Source organism: Lepidochelys olivacea (genome assembly GCF_965140295.1).
Source record: "Lepidochelys olivacea isolate rLepOli2 genome assembly, chromosome: 2".
NCBI lineage: Eukaryota > Metazoa > Chordata > Testudines > Cheloniidae > Lepidochelys > Lepidochelys olivacea.
In genome coordinates this window covers 135,419,729-135,441,243 of record NC_140412.1, presented here as the reverse complement: position 1 = coordinate 135,441,243, position 21,515 = coordinate 135,419,729, and positions in this window count along the sequence as shown.

Genomic DNA, 21,515 nt, shown 5'->3' with positions numbered 1-21,515 from the left:
CCCCTCCTTCATTTATCACAGACCTGGTTCAAGAAGCCTAAGGATACAGAGGACTTGAACTGATATAAAGTGATAACCCAGACCTGGAAGAATGAGTCAGTCACACTGAATTCAAGAAATGCCATGGGTCTATGAAAAGAGACAGGTCATGTGAGAGAGATTAAAGTACGTTGGTCCTATTAGAGCCTCCCTGTGGAAGTTGGGTGAGTGCCTGGTAAGTTAGACATGTGTATAAGCTGTTTCTTGTTTTTATTATGTTTTCTTTGAAATGGTTTTGTTCTGAATAAATAGTACTTTGCTTTATAAAACCTGGTCACTGGTTATCTTCTCATTGCCCCTGAGAGAAGAGGACTTTTAACAGCATGGCACCCACCTCTCGTGAGTGCCCCCTTGTTGAGTGTGTGTGTCTGCAGTCTCTCAGTTTGTGGCAATCTCTGTTGGTGATTTTTCAGGCAGGTTTTCAGTGACCTAACTTACCCTTTATTTTTCATCCATTGAGACACCAGCTCATACCATGTTTCTCTGCCATGTTTCTTAAGTCTTCCTCATTTGCTCACTGCCTCCTGCCAGCCTCATCCCTCAATAGCCAGTCCTGCCTATTCATTAACACTCACTCTACTTTATCAATTTCACTGGCATTGCCCTGTCTTTTACTTCAACAGCATGGGCCCTGGGTCCTCTCATCATACCTCCCTCCCCAAAGTCAAACCACCTATCCCACAGAAATGGCTCACAGGGCCTGGTACAAGAGGCAATGTGTGTGTGTGTGTGTGTGGATGCAGTGTTATGTGCTGCCCCAGATTTGTACTGAGCATGCTCAGTAATATTGCTGAAGCTGGCTGCCCTCACGCTGTCTGTCTCCACACTATTGGTAGGCACGTCATCTTTGCCTGGTACCCAGGAGCTCAGCATAGCTTCAGCAGCTGTGAAACTGCCTGCCTATGCCTGCTCACTGCAGAAGCTGCAGCCACTGCTGTTGGAAGCCCTTCTTTCTGGGAAGGGCAGTGTCCTTAATGGAGGGACTAGTGGGTCTCTCCTTCATGTGGCAGTGTGCTGTGATTTTCATACTATGAGTCTATAGGGGACTACTTCCCCATTCTCCTGTCTTCCAAAGCTGTTACTGTCAGAAGCACTTCCTTCCAGGAAAGGAGGAGCCTATGGAATATATACTTCTATTGACTTGTTATAGGGTGACTTGTGTAAGCTAGGGTCATTGTTGCCCCAAGAGTTTTCTATGTGTAGAGCTGGCTCCTTTAAGAGGGGCACTATACCTTATGTGCTAAAACACATTCATTCATTTTGCATTTGTTTTAATAACTTCATGATGTTCATAGATTTACTTCTATGTGGTGTCAAACATATCTTCTAACTCACATGGACCTTTTTTATTGTTACAAATGTACAGCTGAGGTGGAACGTATTAGGGTTTTATTCTTTTTAAAGATCTTCCTAAGAAAATAAAATGTAACCACACAGACAAAGAACAAAACACTACAAAGCGTGTCATAAATGACTCATATTCATTGTCTTCCTGAGTTGGAGTAGATATTAATAGTATACATGGCCAGCCCCAAATGCTTAACCTTAACTCGCCTGCTCGTCCCTTTAATTTTCAAAGCAGTGTGTCATGCTGGCCTCATATTACCCTACAACACACTCTGGAGCTTTGAGGGGCGTGAGTACACTGTTCATACGTGGGTAATTTTCTTCTCTAGAAATGGATTGTTAGCCAACTCAGGGAGCTCACTCTAAGTGTTGATGGTATATGACTGCAATAGTTCATCTTGTAACAAATCTCCTAAATGTATTTCTACAGGGGCAATGTATCAAGTGGAAAGTCCTCCTGTAGAGGATTCGTTAAATGTTGAGATTATCTTCTAGAGTGTACCTGGGTACACTTCAGTCATCTCTTGGGATCAGACCTAAAGAGCGGAAGCAACACCTACCAAAAGAACTAATAGGAAATCACAATATGAATCTTTTATAGCATCATAGCTATCGCTATACTTGTAGGCTGCGTGGCCACCCCTCCCTCTCAACCTCTGAGGGAGGCTACATCTCCTCGCTGTCACATACCTGTAAAGATGAGCTCAAAAGGAGGGAATTTTAGCTGTACTTAGGGCTCCGGCCCTCCGGCCAGGCAAAGCCGTAAGGCAGTCTATGAGCCCCAGGCCCTTGGTAAGGACGATGCAGCAAACAGTCAGTAGGCTCTGGACTGCAATTAGGGAAGAGTGGTTAAGCAGTCTATGAGCCCTGGTAAGAGTGAGCACCAACACAGGCTCTGGGCTCAGGTAAGGGTGAGCACCCGCAGAGTCTAGGGGCTCAGGTAGACTAACACAGGCCTCCTGGCCTAATATGGGGAGGCTGCCATCCCAGGGGTGGGGTGGCAGGGGAAGGGGGATGTGGGCCCACCCGTCTCCACCACATCCTAGCCCAGGGACCTAACAGTGGTGAAGAGTTCTGCCACTGGGTCAGCAGGGATCCATCTGCAACACACTGACCTAGAATCAGGCCAGCACTTAACCAGGTGGTTGTCTAGTTCCCCATGGCTACTTCCTACATCTCTGGGGTTTGGTACCTCTGTAACATGGGGGTCCTCTGTCTTCTCGAGGAGCTCTGGCCAGTCCTCAGGTGGCAGCCCCACCAGCTCCTCGAAGTCTCTGGCGGCCTGGGAAATTTTAGCCAGTCCTCAGCATGGCAGGGTTCCTCTGCAGGTTCCAGCAGCCAGTGGGATGCAGCTGTCTCTCTTGGCAGCTCCAGCCCAACTGAGCTACAGGATCTCTTTTGTACTACCGCTTCCTGTGAGGCTGGCATGATTTTCCTAGTTCTGCATACCAGGGGGCATGTTGTGGTCCCTCCCTGGCAACCTCTGACAGAGGCCACACCTCCTTGCTACAATACCCTAAACTGCTAAACAGCCTATACTCATCTGGTGTGACTCCTGCTAATGGGCCAGTCCTGCTACCGTCATAAAAGCAGCCCCACTGAAGGCAGTGGACCAAATTATTTTCTTGTAAGTGGTGTGATTCCATTTACTTTCTGAGTTACTCCAAATTTATATGGGTGTCAATGAGATTCTGATTTGGTAGAGTTTCACACACTGCTAAGCACAAATGCAAGAGACTATTCAAGGTGTAAGGCACTGGAAAATCAGGCCCAATGGAACTACACTTGTGAGTAAGTGTTGCAGGCATCCTTGTTGGGTGGCAGAGTGTCCTAGGTAACAGCGCACTGAACTGGAAGTCAGGAGACCTGGGTACTATTCCCAGCTCTGCTGCTGGCTGACCTTGGACAAGTCATTTTTCCTCACGAAGCCTCAACTTTCCCTTCTGTGAAATGGGGATAATGATATTGCCCTCCTTTGTAAAGCACTTTGAGCTCTATGGATGAAGAGTGCTAGATAAGAGCTAAGTATTATATAGGAACAGGTCCATGTGTCGAAGACTTCAAGTATTTTAACATCTGAAGGGAGGAAACTGTTCAGAAACTACTGAGTCTGGACAAACTTTTCATGTCTCATTGGGCTGTACTCCTTACACTAGGTGATAAACACAGAGGCTGATACCTAGTTCTAAGTGGCTTTAGGAGTCTTTATGTGCCTTGGCTTAGCATTCTTCACCCTGTCTTTTTACTTATCTACTTATCAAGTAATATCTTGATCTAAGGAAAAATAATACTACATACTTTCCTTGATCTACTTTTTAACTTAGTGCTTCTCTGAACATAATTTGCTGTTCTTAACATGGGGGTTACAAACCTGCTCCCCCGCCCCAGCCTAACATGAAAAATTCAGCTATTTAGATGAACTTCAATGGGTGCTAGCTGATTTTGATATGTTAGTTCTTTTTCTTTTCTCTCTCTCTCACTGGGGTTGAAAGAATAAAGGGTTATTATTAATTTATTTCCTGCCTGTTGCCTTAACTACGTGAGAAAGGAGCATCAAGGTAAAATCAGCCATATTATAATGCTGTCTGGAGTGGCTCATGACTGTGAGTGTCTACCTCAGGGCAGACTATCAAAAACAGGGCAGATACCCCAAGCTGGTGGTATGTTCTATAATTAGATTTCACAAAGCCAGTAAAAAATGTGAACTTCTGGATCACTATCACGATGAGTCACAGATAGTCCCCTTAGGCTCTCCAGTCTATCTTGACAACCAGACAAACCAGACTTAGTGATAAATGGTCACTTACACCAAAAATCACACAATATTCAGGTTGCTTCCAATCCCAAGAGACCACTTACCCCAGATCAATTGGTACCCCAGATTTTACACCAAAGACAACACCTGTAGCCAATCCTGTAATAAACTATCTAAAGATTTATTAACTAAGAAAAAGGAATAAGAGAGTTATTTACATGTTAAAGCAAGCAAACATGTACCCACAAATGAATTATCAGCTACATACTAAGAGTGGTAGTGTTGTAGAGTTCTGTCAATTCAAAGTTTTGTTCATGGTGGACCCAGGGGATCTCTGACTTCAGTTTGGTGTCAGTAGCCCTGTCAGAGTTCAAACAGTGAAGAGATGGAAAATTTTCCTCTGACTTTGTTTCATTTCCTTAATTCAGCTTCCAAGTCCATAGGAGGAGCTTCCTTGCATGTAGCATTTCCAAGGTGCAATAGGAACATTAACCAATGCTCCTTGATGGCCCATCTGATTTTGATAGTCCTTCTGGTGGGGGGAGGGGAGGAAAAGACATGATTCCAGTGCCTTGGTTCACAAGTTCTGAGCAAACTTTTTCAAAGTTATAAAGCAAAACTTACGTATTTTCTTATAGCATGGAATACCAACATTACAAGTGAGATTAATGCATGGAGTACCTTACAAGCATTTCATAGAGTTTAAACACTAAATACATTCTTATAAAACTGTAAGCAGAATCAGGATGAGCTCCACCCTGACATCTGGTGGTGAGGTGTGGCAAGTTGTGGAAAAGAACTTCAGGGGCTGATCTCATTTGCATAGGCACACCCACCCCGCCTAGCATGAGCCCATAGCTGCCCAAATGGTCACTTTGGCTGCTGTGGGATCCCCAGTGTCTCTGTTATTGGGGCAGGAAGAATAAATTGTTATTACCCTGATTATGGGAATTGTGCTTGGAACTGTACTGGGCCTTTTGTTATGATGGAGGGACTCGCCATCAACTAAGCAGCACTCGCTAGGCAAGGGACATGGGTTCCAAAACTCTGTGAATTGAGAGAGGTTGTGGACAAGTATTAATACTTGGGGGTATGGGCCCCTTGGTGAGGGCCTTACATGCTAATTGTACTTCCTCCACTGTGGAATATCAGAGCTAATTTTGATTCTATTAGGAGTCTAGTTACAGGCTGCTGAGCTCACTCTAGGCTAATGGTGTACCAGCACTGGGGCTCCCCTACTGCAAGCTGAATTCACCTAAGAGCTGAAATCACTGAGCGTTGTGTTAAGTAGTGGGGGAGCCTGAAGATATTTTGTGGGATAGCTGGACTGCCTTGTGGACAGGCTGGTGGAGCAGTTCATAGGACAGCGGGAGCTGCTTGTGGGACGTGGAGCGGAGCAGTTCGTGGGATGGCAGGAGCTGCTTGTGGGCCGCAGAGCAGAGCCGAGCCGAGCCGAGTGAAGCAGTTTGTGGGGCGGCTGGTGGAGCGGAGCGAAGGCCTGTGGAGCTGTGGGGTGGTCAGCTTCAGATCATGTAAGGTGCTCCTTACCTCTCTCTCTCTCTCTCTCCCCCCCATCTCCACCCAGGTTGGGAGGTAAAGCTCTGCAGATAAACTTTCGAACTCTGGGGTTGCCCTGACCAGGGACAGAGACTTTTGGGTCATTGGACTTTTTGGGGTGATTTGGGGTTGCTGGACTCAAGAACCAAAGGGAAAGGGCATGCCCCAATTTGCTTGGGGTGGGTTTTTTTTTTGCTCATGGTTGTGTTATGAATCCTGTTGGTGGTGTTTCCCCAACATAATGCCACATTGTTTCTCTCTGTTATTAAAAGGCTTTTTGCTACATTCAGACTATGTGCTTGCGAGAGGGGAAGTATTGCCTCTTGGAAGCACCCAGCGGGGGTGGTATATATTTGTCCCAGGTCACTGGGTGGGGGCTCGAGCCAGTTTGCATTGTGTTATTGGAATGGATCCCCTAGATATTGAACCCGGCCCTTGTTGCTGCCAAGTCTGACGGGCAGAAGGGTTACAAAACTAATATCTATTTTGAGCAAAACTAACATACAGGTGATTTGATCTGGTCTCCAGCTATGAATTTGTAAGTTCTTAACTAATGCCTGCAGTCTGGGCAAAAACTGGCATCTGATTTGCCAGCATCACACACATAATTTGTAATGTATATGTGTGTATATATACACACACATATACATACATACACATACACACAATTACTAATCATGTGACTGATATATCTATATATCATTGCTTTATTAGATGGTGCTTCCTTATGAATCCTCTATTGGTAATAGATAATTACTATAATTGTAGTATTTGGGATCCAAGAGGCTGTGAGGATCTCCAGATTTCACCTGATCCAGCTGCCCCCATTGGGTGTCGGTGAGTATTTTTGTACTGTTTAAACAGGTACTTCTTTTAATTGTATGGTACTAATGTGTATTTCGCTCTCCAGTATTTTTTCCATTTTATTTTTTCACTTATTTAATTCCTCTTTCTGCCTCCCACACCCATCCCTGTCCTATTACCCTTCCATTCTGGGAATTTCCTTCCCACTCCTGTAGAATATGTACTGAGAAGTGACATCCTGCCTCTGGATTATATAACTCTTTCTGTTTAGATATGCAAGAACTGTATGCTGCTCAGGAATATCTGCAATTTCTCATTTATTCACAAAATGACTTTATATTTTATCTGGTATATTTTAACTATGACAGCTTCAATAATTCAGTATGTCTCCTGGAATAGAAAGTGTTATAATAACTCTATTAAAAGAAAAAATATACTCAGTGCTTAAAAAAGAGAATACTGATATTGCCATCTCTAGGTGATACATCTGACAGAACTTGAAGCTTGTAAAATGAATCCAGATTGGATATGCCTCTCAATTTCTAGTTGCTTTAACTCTAAAGTGAGGGATGTTGCTATGCTAACATGTAAAAAGTAGAATATTAAAATTCTGAGCCCAAGGTCAGAGAGAGGGCAAATTTACTGTCCTCAAGGCTGAAACTGGCAATTCTATAATCATCTTTTTCAATCTCATTGGGCCAAACCAGAAACATCCCAATTTTTTTCATAATTTGTTTGAGTGTAAATTATATGGGCTGTATTCTATTATAATAGCTGGAGATTTTAATGATTGTAACTCAGTCCTTGATAAATCTTTTCCATCGCCATATAAAAACATTAATACTTGTCAGGTACTTCATACATAGATGACTGATTTAGACTTAGACAATGTATGGAGATTGGGTAACGCTATAGCCAGGGTTTTTTTCCAGTTTTTTCAGCTCATGCATCATATTCAGGATTAGACTATTTCTTAGGCCTGATCTGCACTATGGGGTAGGTCGAATTTAGCCTCCTTAGGTCGATTTAAAAGTGACTGCGTCCACACAACCAACCCCGTTCTATCAACCTAAAGGGCTCTTAAAATCAACTTCTGTACTCCTCCCCGACGAGGGGAGTAGCCCTAAAATCGACCTTGCTGGGTCGAATTTGGAGTAGTGGGGATGCAAATTGACGGTATTGGCCTCCGGGAGCTATTCCAGAGTGCTCCATTATGACCACTCTGGACAGCACTTTCAACTCCGATGCACTAGCCAGGTACACAGGAAAAGCCCCAGGAACTTTTGAATTTCATTTCCTGTTTGGTCAGTGTGGCGAACTCAGCAGCACTCTGCAGCACAGGTGACCATGCGGTCCCAGAACCACAAACGAGCTCCAGCATGGACTGAAAGGGAGACACTGGATCTGATTGTTGTATAGGGAGAAGAATCTGTGCAGGCTGAACTCCGATCCAAAAGAAGAAATGCAAACATATTTGCCAAAATCTCACAGGGCATGTTGGACAGAGGCTACACCAGGGACACACAGCAGTGCCGCATGAAAGTTAAGGAGCTGGGGCAAGCCTACCAAAAGACAAAGGAGGCAAATGGTCGCTCCGGGTCAGAGCCCCATACATGATCAGCTGCATGGCATTCTAGGGGGGACCCTACCACTACCTCACCACTGTCCGTGGACACCTGCAAGGGGGGAGTCTCCCACCACACAGAGGAGGATTTTGTGGTTGAGGAAGAAGAGGAGGATGAAGAGGAGGAGAATGTGCAGCAGGCAAGCAATGAATCTGTTCTCCCCGGCAGCCAGAACCTTTTCATCACCCTGGAGCCAATACCCTCCCAAGGTGGGATCCCCGGCCCTGAGGCCGGAGAAGGCATCTCTAGTGAGTGTACATTTGTAACTACAGTACAGGGTTTAAAAGCAATAGTGTTCATGGTCACCTGGTTGAAATAAGGGAATTTTTGTAAAGGAACAGTAAAAGGACCCCGTTCATGCTGGGCTGTTTGCACTTGGCTAAAAGGGATCATCCCAGAGAATAGCCACACGGTGGGGAGGAGGGGTGAAGGGATCATCCCAGAGAATAGCCATGTGGTGGGTTGGAGGTAGGTGTGTGCTGCACATCTACCCGAATACTGCAGCCCCTCCCTTTAAATGTGAAACCCAACCCATTGCTTGCTCTGGGAAAGGGGGGTGCTGCAGTTTGAAAACATTCCCACATGTTATGAAGGCGTAAGAAGCCAACCCAATTTTACTCTTCCTTTTTATCTACCCCCAGGTGCAAATGTTTCTACGCTCCCCCTAATATCTCCATCCCTGAGGTTATTGCAGATTAGAAGGCGAAAAAAATGCAGTCGCGATGACATGTTTTCCGAGCTCATGCAGTCCTCCCGCACTGATAGGGTACAGCTTAATGCATGGAGGCTGTCAGGGTTTCTTCCCCAAGTTCAGACTTTCTTCTGAACTCTAGGGTACAGATGTGGGGACCTGCATGAAAGATCCCCTAAGCTTATTCTTACCAGCTTAGGTTAAAAACTTCCCCAAGGTACAAACTTTGCCTTGTCTTTGAACAGTATGCTGCCACCACCAAGCGTTTTAAACAAAGAACAGGGAAAGAGACCACTTAGAGACGTCTTCCCACAAAATATCCCCCCAAGCCCTACACACCCCCTTTCCTGGGGAAGGCTTGATAATTATATCCTAACCAATTTGTTACAGAATCATCAAAGAGGCAAACCCCTGGATCTTGGAACAATGGAAAAATCAGTCAGGTTCTTAAAAGAAGGATTTTATTTAAAAAAAAAAAAAAAAAAGAAAGGTAAAAATCATCTCTGTAAAATCAGAGGAGGGTGGTTGGCTTACAGGGAACTAAAATCAACAAAGGAGGTGGGTTTGCATCAAGGAGAAACACACACAACTGTCACACTGAAGCCTGGCCAGTCATGAAACTGGTTTTCAAAGCCTCTCTGATGCACAGCGCACCTTGCTGTGCTCTTCTAATCACCCTAGTGCTGGCTGCTCAAAATCAGATGCCAGGCGATTTGCCTTAACCTCCCACCCCGCCATAAATGTCTCCCCCTTACTCTCACTGGTATTATGGAGCACACAGCAAACAGCAATAATAATGTTGGTTGCACTGAGGTCTGACCTAGTCAGCAAACAGCACCAGTGAGCTTTTAAACATCCAAAGGAACAGTCTACCACCATTCTGCACTTGCTCAGCCTATAGTTGCACTGCTCCTTACTACTGTCCAGAGTACATGAGCCATGGGACAAAGGGGTAGGCTAGGTCCCCAAGAATAACTATTGGCATGTCAACATTCCCAATGGTAATTTTCTAGTCTGGGAAGTAAGTCCCTTCTTGCAGCTGCTCGAACAGTCTGGAGTTCCTAAATATGTGAGCATCATGCACCTTTCCCGGCCATCCCACGCTGATGTCGGTGAAACGTCCTTTGTGATCCACCAGTGCTTGCAGCACCATTGAGAAGTACCCTTTGCGGTTTATGTACTGGTTGGCAAGGTGATCCAGTGCCAAGATGGAGATATGCGTTCCATCTATCGCCCCGCCACAGTTAGGGAACCCCACTGTAGCAAAGCCATCCAGTATGACCTGCACATTTCCCAGAGTCGCAACCCTTGATAACAGAACATCAATGATTGCATTGGCTACTTGGATCGCAGCAGCCCCCACAGTAGACTTGCTCACTTCAGACTGATTCCCGACTGACCGGTAGCAGTCAGGCATTGTAAGCTTCCACAGGGCTATCGCCACTTGCTTCTCAACTGTCAGGGCAGCTCTCGTCTTGGTATTCCTGTGCTTCAGGGTGGGGGAAAGCAACTCACAGAGTTCCAGGAAAGTGGCCTTACACATGCAAAAGTTTCGCAGCCACTGTGAATCATCCCATACCCGCAACACTATGCGGTCCCACCAGTCTGTGCTTGTTTGCTGGGCCCAGAATCAGTGTTCCACTGTATCAACCAGCCCCACTGCCTTCATGATGTCCCAATTGCCAAAGCCCATGCTTTCAGAAACGTCTGTGTCCATGTCCTCATCAAAATCCATCTCGTGCTGGCATCTCTTAGCCCGGTTCTGCATATACTCCAGGATAATGCGTGAGGTGTTTACAATGCTCACAACAGTGGTGATGGTGAGCTGAGCGGGCTCCATGCTTGCCGTGGTATGGCATCTGCAGGAGAGCAGAGTTGCAGCAGAAACGGTGGATGACGATAGTTAGCAGTCATACAGCATCCAGGAGGACCAGAACAGATCCCCGAGCTCATCACTGGGGAGCAGGAGAGCAGAGTTGCAGCAGAAGCAGTGGATGACAATGGTTAGCAGTCCTACTGCACCGTCTGCTGACAGCAGCACCCAGGACACAACAGCAGCGGTGATGGTGAGATGAGCTGAGCGGGCTCCATGCTTGCCGTGATATGGCATCTGCACGGAAAAAAGGCGCGAAACGATCGTCTGCCTTTGCTTTCATGGAGGGAGGGGCGACTGACATCATGTATCCAAAACCACCCGCGACCATGTTTTTGCCCCATCAGGCATTGGGAGCTTAACCCAGAATTCCAATGGGCGGTGGAGACTGCAGGAACTGTGGGATAGCTAAGCACAGTGCACCGCTCCATAAGTCAATGCTAGCCACGGTAGTGAGGATGCACTCCACCGACTTAACGCGCTTAGTGTGGACACACGCAATCAACTGTATGAAACTGATTTCAAAAAGTCGACTTCTATAAGATCAACCTAATTTCATAGTGTAGACATACCCTTAGCGTCACAAGACTTGATCAATTCTGTCACTGACTATGCTCCTATACCTATGTCTTTTAGGCCCCCAGGGGATGTACTCCCAACTAAAATGTGGAGAATAAACACCTCTCCTGTTTGATACATCATTTGTTAACCCTATCCAGCAGGAGTTAGAACTTTTTAAAAAATAAATGCCCTCAGTGCTTCATCAATTGCCATACTATAGGATGAGGTGGGCAAACTTTTTGGCCCAAGGGCCACATTGTGGTTGCAAAATTGTATGGAGGGTCGGGTAGAGAAGGCTGTGCCTCCCTAAACAGCCTGGCCCCTGCCCCCTATCCATCCCCTCCCACTTCCCGCCCCCTGACTGCCCCCCTCAGAACCCCCGACCCATCCAACCCCCCGCTCCTTGTCCCCTGACTACCCCCTCCTGGGACCCCTAACCCCTAATCAATGTTTGGTGGGGATCGACCTTTCCATTTTTGCAAGATGAATTTTTTAGCAACCAAAGCTGCACTTTGGAACCACATGTCCTTGTTACCAGGTAATTTCCAGGTACCAGAAATATATCTAAGAATGAAATTGAAGTGGGATGGCTCCAACTTAGCATCCAATATCAAACTGGTCTTTTGACCCATTTCATACCAGATATTCTGGACAAAGGGGCATGCCCAAAACGTATGAGCTAATGTAGCACCAAAGGTATCAAATTTCCAACAGCAGTCAGCATTTATGAGACCGTGATGGTCTTCACTCATGGTCTGGGCTTAGGCCCTTTCATATGCAGCGGGGGGCCCTCCCACTCCACCAGGCTCCAGTGCAGGGCCCTGTGAGGTCTACACAAGGGTCTGACACTCAGGAGCACCTTAACACTGCCTGCCCTGGGCCACTTCCTACCACCTGCTATTGTCCAAAGTTCGCAGTCTGTAACAGGAGGCTGTGAAGGGGGTCAGCTCACTCCTTGGTGTCTCTCCATGACTGAGCATGGTATGGTAGCTCCCTCCCTCTTGGGGCAGTGGATGCCTTCTCTCATGTCTTGGCCCTCCGGCCAGGTCACTTCTCAGGCTCTCCCCTTCTGGGGTAATCCATAAAAAAACCCACAAGAAATCAGCATAAGTAAACTGAGTCCATAGGTCAGAGGGGGGAAATGCATCTCTCTCTGGATATAACAGAAGTAGGTCCTCCCTTCCCTCAGGGAGAGACCTTCAGGCAGTTGTTAAGAAAGAGATCCTGCCTTCCCTCATCCCTTTTCTCAGGAGTAGCAAGGCATAGGTCCTTTCTTTTCCCTGGTCTGTCCACAAATGAGCTGTTCTTCTCCCTTTTAACTCCTCCTCCAGTCTGTGCATCTTTTGCAGGTGTGGCAGGATGAGCCTCACTGAGCTCAGAGCAGCTCCTTAACCCTTTGTTGCCCAGTGTGGGGTTTGCATACTCCATCACAGAGGCCCATTACCATTAGCCCACGTGGAGAGCAGTATATTCAAAAAAGTGTCTTCTGGTGAATAAGCTGTAGTCTCAAATCTGTAGTTGCTTTTTTTAGCATTAGATACAATTGTATTCCATTGGGTTAGAGATAGTTGTGTATCCAAATTTCTATTCCAAGCAACGCACAAATTATCAATCTTTGGCAGAGATTTTTGATCCAGAAAATCAGAAAAGGATACCGCTGGCCCAGTAAATCCAGAAGGTTGCCTCTAAAATAATAAAAGTTCTGGAGTGCCCAATGCATCCGGTCCAAGCAGATCTGCAAGTAATGTTTTAACTGGAGCTATTACCATGCTCCAGAGCAGAGTAAGCCAAATTGTTGCTGGAGATCTACAAATGGTTTTAATTTCTCATTGTCAATTAGCTGCGACACAGTGATCATTTCTCTGATCATTCTCTCCCTCCACATCAAGGATTTGCCACCAATTTTAAGGATAGACTTGCTCCATAGGACTGCCTCTACGTGGAAGAATGGATGGAAACATAACTTTGACGAAGCTTGCCTCACAGCCATTATTGTGGGAGCTCTAGAGCTATCAAATCTATAATAAATTTGATCCTACAATGCCTGAAAGGGGAGATGGTATACCAATTCTCATTCAGTCTGAGTCTATATGATCATATCTAATAGCCACAAAGACGTCTGTCATAACAAAAAGGAGATATGATAATTTTCCAAGTTGGGAAAACAAAATCCTTCCAGTGATAGAGAGAGCTGTAATTTGTACAGAGTCAGCCTTACCTGAGCTCCAAAGAAACTTTCTGAAAATATTACTGAATTTCGTAAAATAAGTTTGAGGATATAGAAATAGAGAGACTCCTGAGGACATACAAAATTCTGGGAAGGACATTCATTTTCAGTATATTAATTTTACCCCACAAACTGAGAATTAACGAACTTCCTCTCCCCAAATGTTAAGCACTTGGGCAATAATTAGTTCTATATTTATCTTATGGATGTCCTGAAAATTTTGGGAAATCAGTACTTCTAAATATTTCATATAAGAGAATTGCCACTGAAAGTCCCAATTTGAGAAAAGGCCTTGTAGGCATATTTGTTAATGCCTAAGATTTCTGAGGTACCTCAGTTAATTTTATATCCTGAGAAGAGTCCAGACTTATTAATAGTGGTTAGAAGGTTATGAATGGTAATCTTGGGCTTAGATACAAATAACTACAAGAGCATTGTCTGCATGGAGCATAATTCTGACCTCTGTTATCCCCCACCCATAGCCAGGAATATGTTGATTTACTCCAATGGCAATGGCTAAAGGTTCTAGAGCTAAATCAAACAGAAGAAGAGAACGGGGACAACCCTGCCTCGTACCTCTCTGCAATGGAAATGGGGCAGAATTAATATTATTGGTAACTACCCTGGAAGCCAGGTTAGAGTATAAAAGCTAATCCAGACAATAAATTGGTTACCAAATCCAAATTTCGCTAACGCATGTAAAAAATAGTCCCAGGTTATACAATCAAAAACCTTTTTGATATCTGAACAAATGGTAGCTAAGGGTTCTTTAGAATCTCTTCAAGTAGCAATAATATCAATCAGTTAATGCAAATTATCTGAACCATGTCTGTTTCAAAGTAAGCCTGCCTGATTTATATGCATAGTGTGTGTAAGAGAACTTTATCCTATTCTACAGCAAGAGCTTTAGCTAAAATCTTAGCTTCACAACTGACCAAGGGAATTGACCTGTAATTCCTACATAGTCCAAGGTATTTCCCAGGTATAGGAATAACTGAAATTACAGTCTCTCAGAGTAGGTGGGAGAGTCTGCTCATTGAACATATTCAATAATCTAGGTGTCAAAGTTTCAGAGAACTTTTTTGTAATATTCAGTTGAAAACCTGTCTGCACCAGGTGTCTTTATGACCTTCATTTCTTTTATAGCCCGAGTCAGTTTAATGATTTCTAAAGGAGCATCTAAAACTTCCTTCTGAGAATCAGAGATCTGAGGTAGAGACAATCCACTAAAAAGTTACCTAGAGCATCTGTACTAATTCCCTCTTCAGCTAAATATAGTTTTGAAGAAAACTCTTGAAATTTTCTATTAATATCTGACTGTGTTGTGTATAATTTATTGAGACTATCTTTAATAGCAGCAATCCTATTTCTGTTAGCCTTGTGCTTAAGTCTGTAAACCAATAGTTTGCCTGCTCTCTCTCCAGATTCGCAGTAGTTTTGCTTCAAACAGAGTAAAGCAGACAGCCTTTTGGGACAGAAGTTTCTTGATTTCATGTCTTGGATTGATGAGAGTTCTGAGTTTCTCTGTGGAGGGGGCAGAAGCATAGTCAGCATCCAAGGCCTTCATTTCCTTTGCAAGGGTATAAATTCTGTGGTCTCTCCACTTCTTTTTAAAGGTGGCATAAGATGACAAGGCCTCTGATGAAGGTTTTAAAGGCTTCTTAGAGCAAAGGTGGGCAAACTACGGCCCACGGGCCACTTCCAGCCCGTGGGACCGTCCTGTCTGGCCCTTGGGCTCCCGGGCTTCCTCTACCGGAAGGCAGGGCCTTTAAATCTCCAGGCCCTTTAAATCAGGATTTAAAGGCCCGGGGTTAGGGCTATGGTAGCAGCAGCTGGGAGCCCCGGGCCCTTTAAATCACCCCCTGAGCTCCCAGCTGCAGAGGTGGCTGGGAGCCCTGGGGCTCGAGGGTGTTTTAAAGAGGGCGATATAGAGGGCCCAGGGCTCTAGCTGCCGCTACCGCAGCAGAGTCCCAGGCCCTTTAAATTGCCAACCGAGCCCTGGGGGTCCAGCAGCAGGGCCTCCACCCTGCAGGACCCTTTAAATCATCCCCGGAGCCCTGCTCCCGGAGCCCTGGGGTAGCGGTGGCAGAGCTCCGTCGGCTATTTAAAGGGCCGGGGTGGTAGAGGCAGCGGGAGCCCCGGACCCTTTAAAGAGCCACCGGAGCCCTGCCAGGTCTCTGGCAGGCTCCAGGGGCTATTTAAAGGCCCGGGGCTCCCACTGCCTCTACCGCCCCAGGCCCTTTAAATTGTCCCCAGAGCCCTGGGGTAGCGGCAGCGAGGATACGGTGGTGATTTAAAGGGCCCAGGGCGGTAGCGGCGGCAGGAGCCCTGGGTCCTTTAAATAGCCACCTGAGCCCCGCCGCCCCTACCCCAGGGCTCCAGCAGCAGGGCTCTGGCGGCAATTTAAAGGGCTGGGAGCTGCAGAGGCCCTTTAAATTACCGCCTGGGGAAGCCGGTCCGCCCCGGTACGGCGCACCGGCTCTTGTCAGCAGGGGTGGCAGGTTTGTAGAAATTTTGGTGGTGCCCAAACTCTGCCCCCCCCCCCAAACTCCACCCCCCACCTGCCCAAGGCTCTGGGAGGAAGTTTGGGTGGGGGAGGAGGTCTGGGGTGCAGGCCCTGGGCTGGGGCAGGAGATTGGGGTGAAGGAGGGGTGCAGGGTGCAGGCTTTGGGAGGGAGTTTGGGGATGGGAGGGGGTGCAGTGGTGAGAGCCGTGGGGTGAGGCTGGGGGTGGGTTTGGGGTTTGGCTGGGGATGAGGGGTTTGTGGTGTGGGAGGAAGCTCAGGGCTGAGGCAGAGGGTTAGGGTGCAGGGGGGATGAGGGCTCTGGCTGGGGCTGGAGATGAGGGGTTTGGGGTGTTGGAGAAGCTCAGGGCTAGGGCAGAGGGTTGGGGTGTGGGGGGATGAGGGCTCTGGCTGGGGCTATGGGTTCTGGGGTGGGGCAGGGCTGGGGATGAGTTTGGGGTGCAGGCAGGCTGCCCCGGGACTGGAGCCAGAGAGGAGGACTCCCCCCAGCCCTTTCTCTGCCAGCAGCAGTGAGCTCTGGGGGAGGGGGCCCGCTCTCCCCTCCCCTCCCCCCCCCGGCAGCACACTCATCCCACCACTGTCACTGCACGTGCTCCTAGGGCCCCTCTCAGGTCCAGGAATCTCCCTCGCCTCCCCTGTGGTGGGTGCCAGGGAGGGAGGTCTACCATCACATGTGCACCTTGTCCCCTGCTGCTGCCCCTCACTGTAGCCTCACTGTGGGTGGGGGATGGGGCTGCCCCTTGCCGAGCATTTGGCAGGAGTGGTGACTGCGGGCGGGGGGTGGGTGGCTGTACTGGTGGAGGGTCCTGCCGGAAAATGAAAGGGTCTGAGGGGGAAGGGCAGGGGAAGGGCAGCCTGCCCTGCCACTGGTGAATGGGGGGCACTAGGACCCTGCCATGGCAGTTGATGCAGAGAGGCAGCATGGAGCTGCAGGGGAGAGACAGGGACGCTCTGCTCCTGGACCCAGGGAGGCGCATGGGGACAGCGGGGGGGAGGGGGGACAGGGGACACTCGGGGAGGTGTGGGGGGGCAGCAGGTGGGACCAGGGGGGAGACCCAGCCCCAAACATTGGTGGAGCCAGGCCCCCAATATTACTGGAGGCACGAGCCCATAGTACGCCGTACTTTCACCTCTGGATGAATCTGGTATTTTGGTATATTTACTGGTTTTGTAAAAATTAATAAAAATATAAATAATAAGAAGAGAAATATACACAGGGACTCAAAAAGTACCTATATTTACTGATATTCCGTCAATTATTTCATGAAATACTGCTTGCATGTAACTTTTACTTCTACCCAGGCTCTTTCCCTCTGGGCCTGATTCTGCAGCCCTTGTTCATCTGAGTAGCTCAACTGGAAGGCTAGTTGTATGAATAAGGGTCACAGGATGAGCCTCATGTCCTGTCTCAATCAGAAAATGGCCAATGACCATCTCCTCATACCATAATGTTTGACTAGAACTATAGCTAAACTAAGATGAATACAATCCAATGAATACCTTGTATATGCTTGGGATTGACCTTGATTCTTCCACTGATGGCCAGCATCTAATGTAACTGCACTGGAGTGAACCCCAAGCATTGATAAAGAACTGAGACTTGCACCAGTTGAATTTGCACCTGCTTGACGCCATGGGAAGATCAACTGGTGCAAATTGTAGCTTTCCTTCACAACACTTGGGATCTGCATTGATACAGTTTTGCTGGATGCTGGCCACTAAAGACTGACTCTTGTGTAGAGAAAGCTGTTGTGACATCTAGCTTGAGCTACTCAAACCCTAAATATAATTTCACTTTAAAATGAAGCTTCTGATATGAATGGGGAAGACCTTTTAAATTAAATGTGTATAAATATTTGTCTAGAATGATTGTCTAATTCCCATGGTTTGTCTAAATTGTTAGAAGAACCAAGATATAAATTTGAGTGGAAAGTTATGCTAAAAAGGCCAGGATTCATCTGCATGGATGATAAGGCTGTCATAAAACTAAATGGCTCCAAGCAAAGGAGCTCTAAAAAAACCCAACTCTGTAAAATGACTCTTCCCCCCCTGGTTTTTCTTGACAATTCTTAATCTATAAAGATGCAAGGACTGGAACTTGTCATGTGGAATATTTCTAGTCTAAATGGTAGGCAGAAATAGGAAATGTATACTAAAAGTGGTAGAACTTTATGACCTGTCCAAACAGCATTTGTTCAGGCTAATTACAAAAGTTAAAATGAGATTCCCTTAAATGTATACCATGCTCATGAAAGCAAGTATGGAACCTAATAGTGGAGTAGTACCTTAAAAGGTAAAATCTGGCCAAATTCTCCTCCTTGTCATGTGAGCAATCCTATAGAAATCATTGGGACTTCCCGTGAGTAAAACAAGCTGGTTTTGACCCATGACGGGTGTGTGTGTGTGTGGTGGTGGTGTCCAATCCCACACTTATTATGTAGGCAATAATTTCACTGAAGATTTTTAGCACTAAGCCCAGTTTGAGAGACTGCCTTTTTCCTGATGGCAAACTGCCACAGCTGAGGTCTATGGAGGTGCCTAAACTGGAGAAACTCCCTTGACATAAAGGAACTGGTGATGGAGAGCTCTCCTTAAGGATCCCTTTTTTCAGAAGTGCACTCCTTGCACTCTCATTGGCCCACAATACGAGAGCTTGTTGTCTGACAGGGCATGCTACAGGGATCATCTTTTTAAAGCTGCTTGGAATGGGGCGTGCACAAAGGTGGGGGTGGGGAGGATATCACTTGGTGGTGGTTATTAAAGAAGGCAGGAAATATTACTTGATATTACTGCGTGGCTTATTTAGTTATTATACTCTGTAGAGCTGTTGCTGTTTTTTCTTTAGTTGAGATTGATTGTACTCTATTGTGTCTGTAATTGTTCAGGGGAGCCGAAGCTGTAAAATAGGAACCCTTTGCTCTCTTAAATCCAAATAAAGCAAACATGCTACTTGGGAAATTAATCAGATTTTAAAGACTCTTTCTCCATAAGGTGGACAATACAGCAACTTTGTTTAATGTAAGGCATGTACTTTCCATTATGTATCTGAGGGAAAAAGACAAATTTTGTCTGTTTGTCTCTCTCTCTTTCTCTCTCTCTGTGTCCTCGTGGCTAATGGCTCCCTGTCAGTGCACAGGCCCAACATATTTAAAATACCACTTATCTTAAATAATGGGGACTCTGTGCCCTTTTAAGTTTCCACAATGGGGATTAATTTAAAAAGCAGATGGTGAAGCTGAGAAATTGATGGCTGCTGCTTACCTGAATCTGACATCTAACTCCTGGTCCCAGTCAACTTTTCTTCCGAAATGGTCACCTCTGCCCAGCATTAGTCTAGAGCTCTTATTTCCCCTTGGAGAAGAGAAAAACCTAGAGAGCTTTGAGTCAAAAGAGCCCAGGCATTTTTGAAATATAAACAAAAATTATAGAGTGCGTTTTAATTCCTGGTGGAAATCTTTTAACAACAAACAAAGCTATTTTAATGGATGCTTTGAATAGTTAAGGGGAGTGTGTGGCCTACATAACCCTTTGTCTCTGCAGCGTTTTTCGTAGAATCATTATTAATTTTTAACAGATCAGCTTTTGATACCAGGGACCCTGTAGCCAAGGCTGAAAGACTTGTTTCTGGTGAAACTGAAGCCAGGAGAATCTAGCCACACAATATTAATTGATCTTTTGAGCAGATGGTGATGGTCGTTAGAATTATGTAATTTTTCAGCCTTTGTTTCTCTCGTAAGTGTGTATTTAACTATATCTATGTGTAGTAAGAGATCATTACTATTGACATGAGAATAAGGAGACACAAGTAACCCAGGAAGAAAAAAAAATAAAATCAATGCAATGATCTAATTAACCCAAACAATTCATTGTGGGTGTTAGAGGTTGAGAAAGGAGGTCATGAAGAGCCTACAGGCTCTCTATATAGAATAGTATGTCATTGAAAGCTTAGATCTCTTGTAGTTCTGTGGCTGTCAAATCATTAGTTGGCTATGGCATAGGCTGTGCAAAAGAAAGAAAGAAAGAAATTGCACTATAGAAATACTCTGTATTTTAAACAGAAAACTGGATGCTGTTTTTTTCCTTTGTGCATAGTCTGATGTTGGTTATTTATGATCAAGACATGGCTACACCATTAGCTGGGGTGGAAGGATGAAACAAACCTAAAATGCCTCCATTAGCCAAGAAAACTAATGAAGGATGGGAAAGGAAAGTTTAGTAACTATTTAAAAATATTATGCTCCTTAATCTTTAGGGAGCCTCTACTCCCAGTTCTAGGGGTGATTCTTTCCCTTTTCTCATACTGCTCTCCTGTAGCAGACTCTATCCTCCAACCTAACACACAGTAAAGAATTAAGCCTTACAGCACCTGTGACATTACCCAGGGTACAATCTGGACTGTTGAACAGCTGTGTCCCCTCAATTCTCCAACCTGGGTGCCTTTTACACTGCTTCACTGTGACAACAACCACTCCTGGTCTGCTCACACACAGTCTCCAGCATGTAAATTATTCCCATTTACACTGTATGAGTGCTATGACCAGCCACTCTTGAATTACACTACAGAGTAATACCAGCAAATTCCCAGACCCAGACTTTCTCCGAGAAATGTGTGTCTTGTACTGCCCAGCCCTCTCCTGGAAACCCAAGCTCATGCTAAGTCTGTCATTTTATTAATAGAAAATGATATGCACAAATCCCATTATCTCAAATAGTTTCCCAAACAGTTCAATCCTAGCACACTGGTTTAGTTAAAACAATAAAACAAACTTATTAACTACAGAAAGGTAGATTTTAAGTGACTACAAGTAATGATGCATAAAAGTCAGAATTGGTTACAAAGAAATAAAAGGTGTGTCATAAATATAAAGGGAAGGGTAATCACTTTTAAAATCCCTCCTGGCCAGAGGAAAAACCCTTTCACCTGTAAAGGGTGAAGAAGCTAGGATAACCTCGCTGGCACCTGACTAAAATAACCAATGAGGAGACAAGATACTTTCAAAAGCTGGGAGGAGGGAGAAAAACAAAGGGTCTGTGTCTGTCTGTGTGATGCTTTTGCCGGGGACAGAACAGGAATGGAGTCTTAGAACTTAGTAAGTAATCTAGCTAGATATGCATTAGATTATGATTTCTTTAAATGGCTGAGAAATTAAGTTGTGCTGAATAGAATGAATATTCCTGTCTGTGTGTCTTTTTGTAACTTAAGGTTTTGCCTAGAGGGATTCTCTGTGTTTTGAATCTAATTACCCTGTAAGGTATTTACCATCCTGATTTTACAGAGGTGATTCTTTTTACTGTTTCTTCTATTAAAATGTTTCTTTTCAAGAACTGAATGTTTTTTTCATTGTTCTAAGATCCAAGGGTTTGGGTCTGTGTTCACCTATGCAAATTGGTGAGGATTTTTACCAATCCTTTCCCAGGAAGTGGGGTGCAAGGGTTGGGAGGATTTTGGGGGGAAAGACGTTTCCAAACAACGTTTCCCCAATAAACCCAGATAAATGTTTGGTGGTGGCAA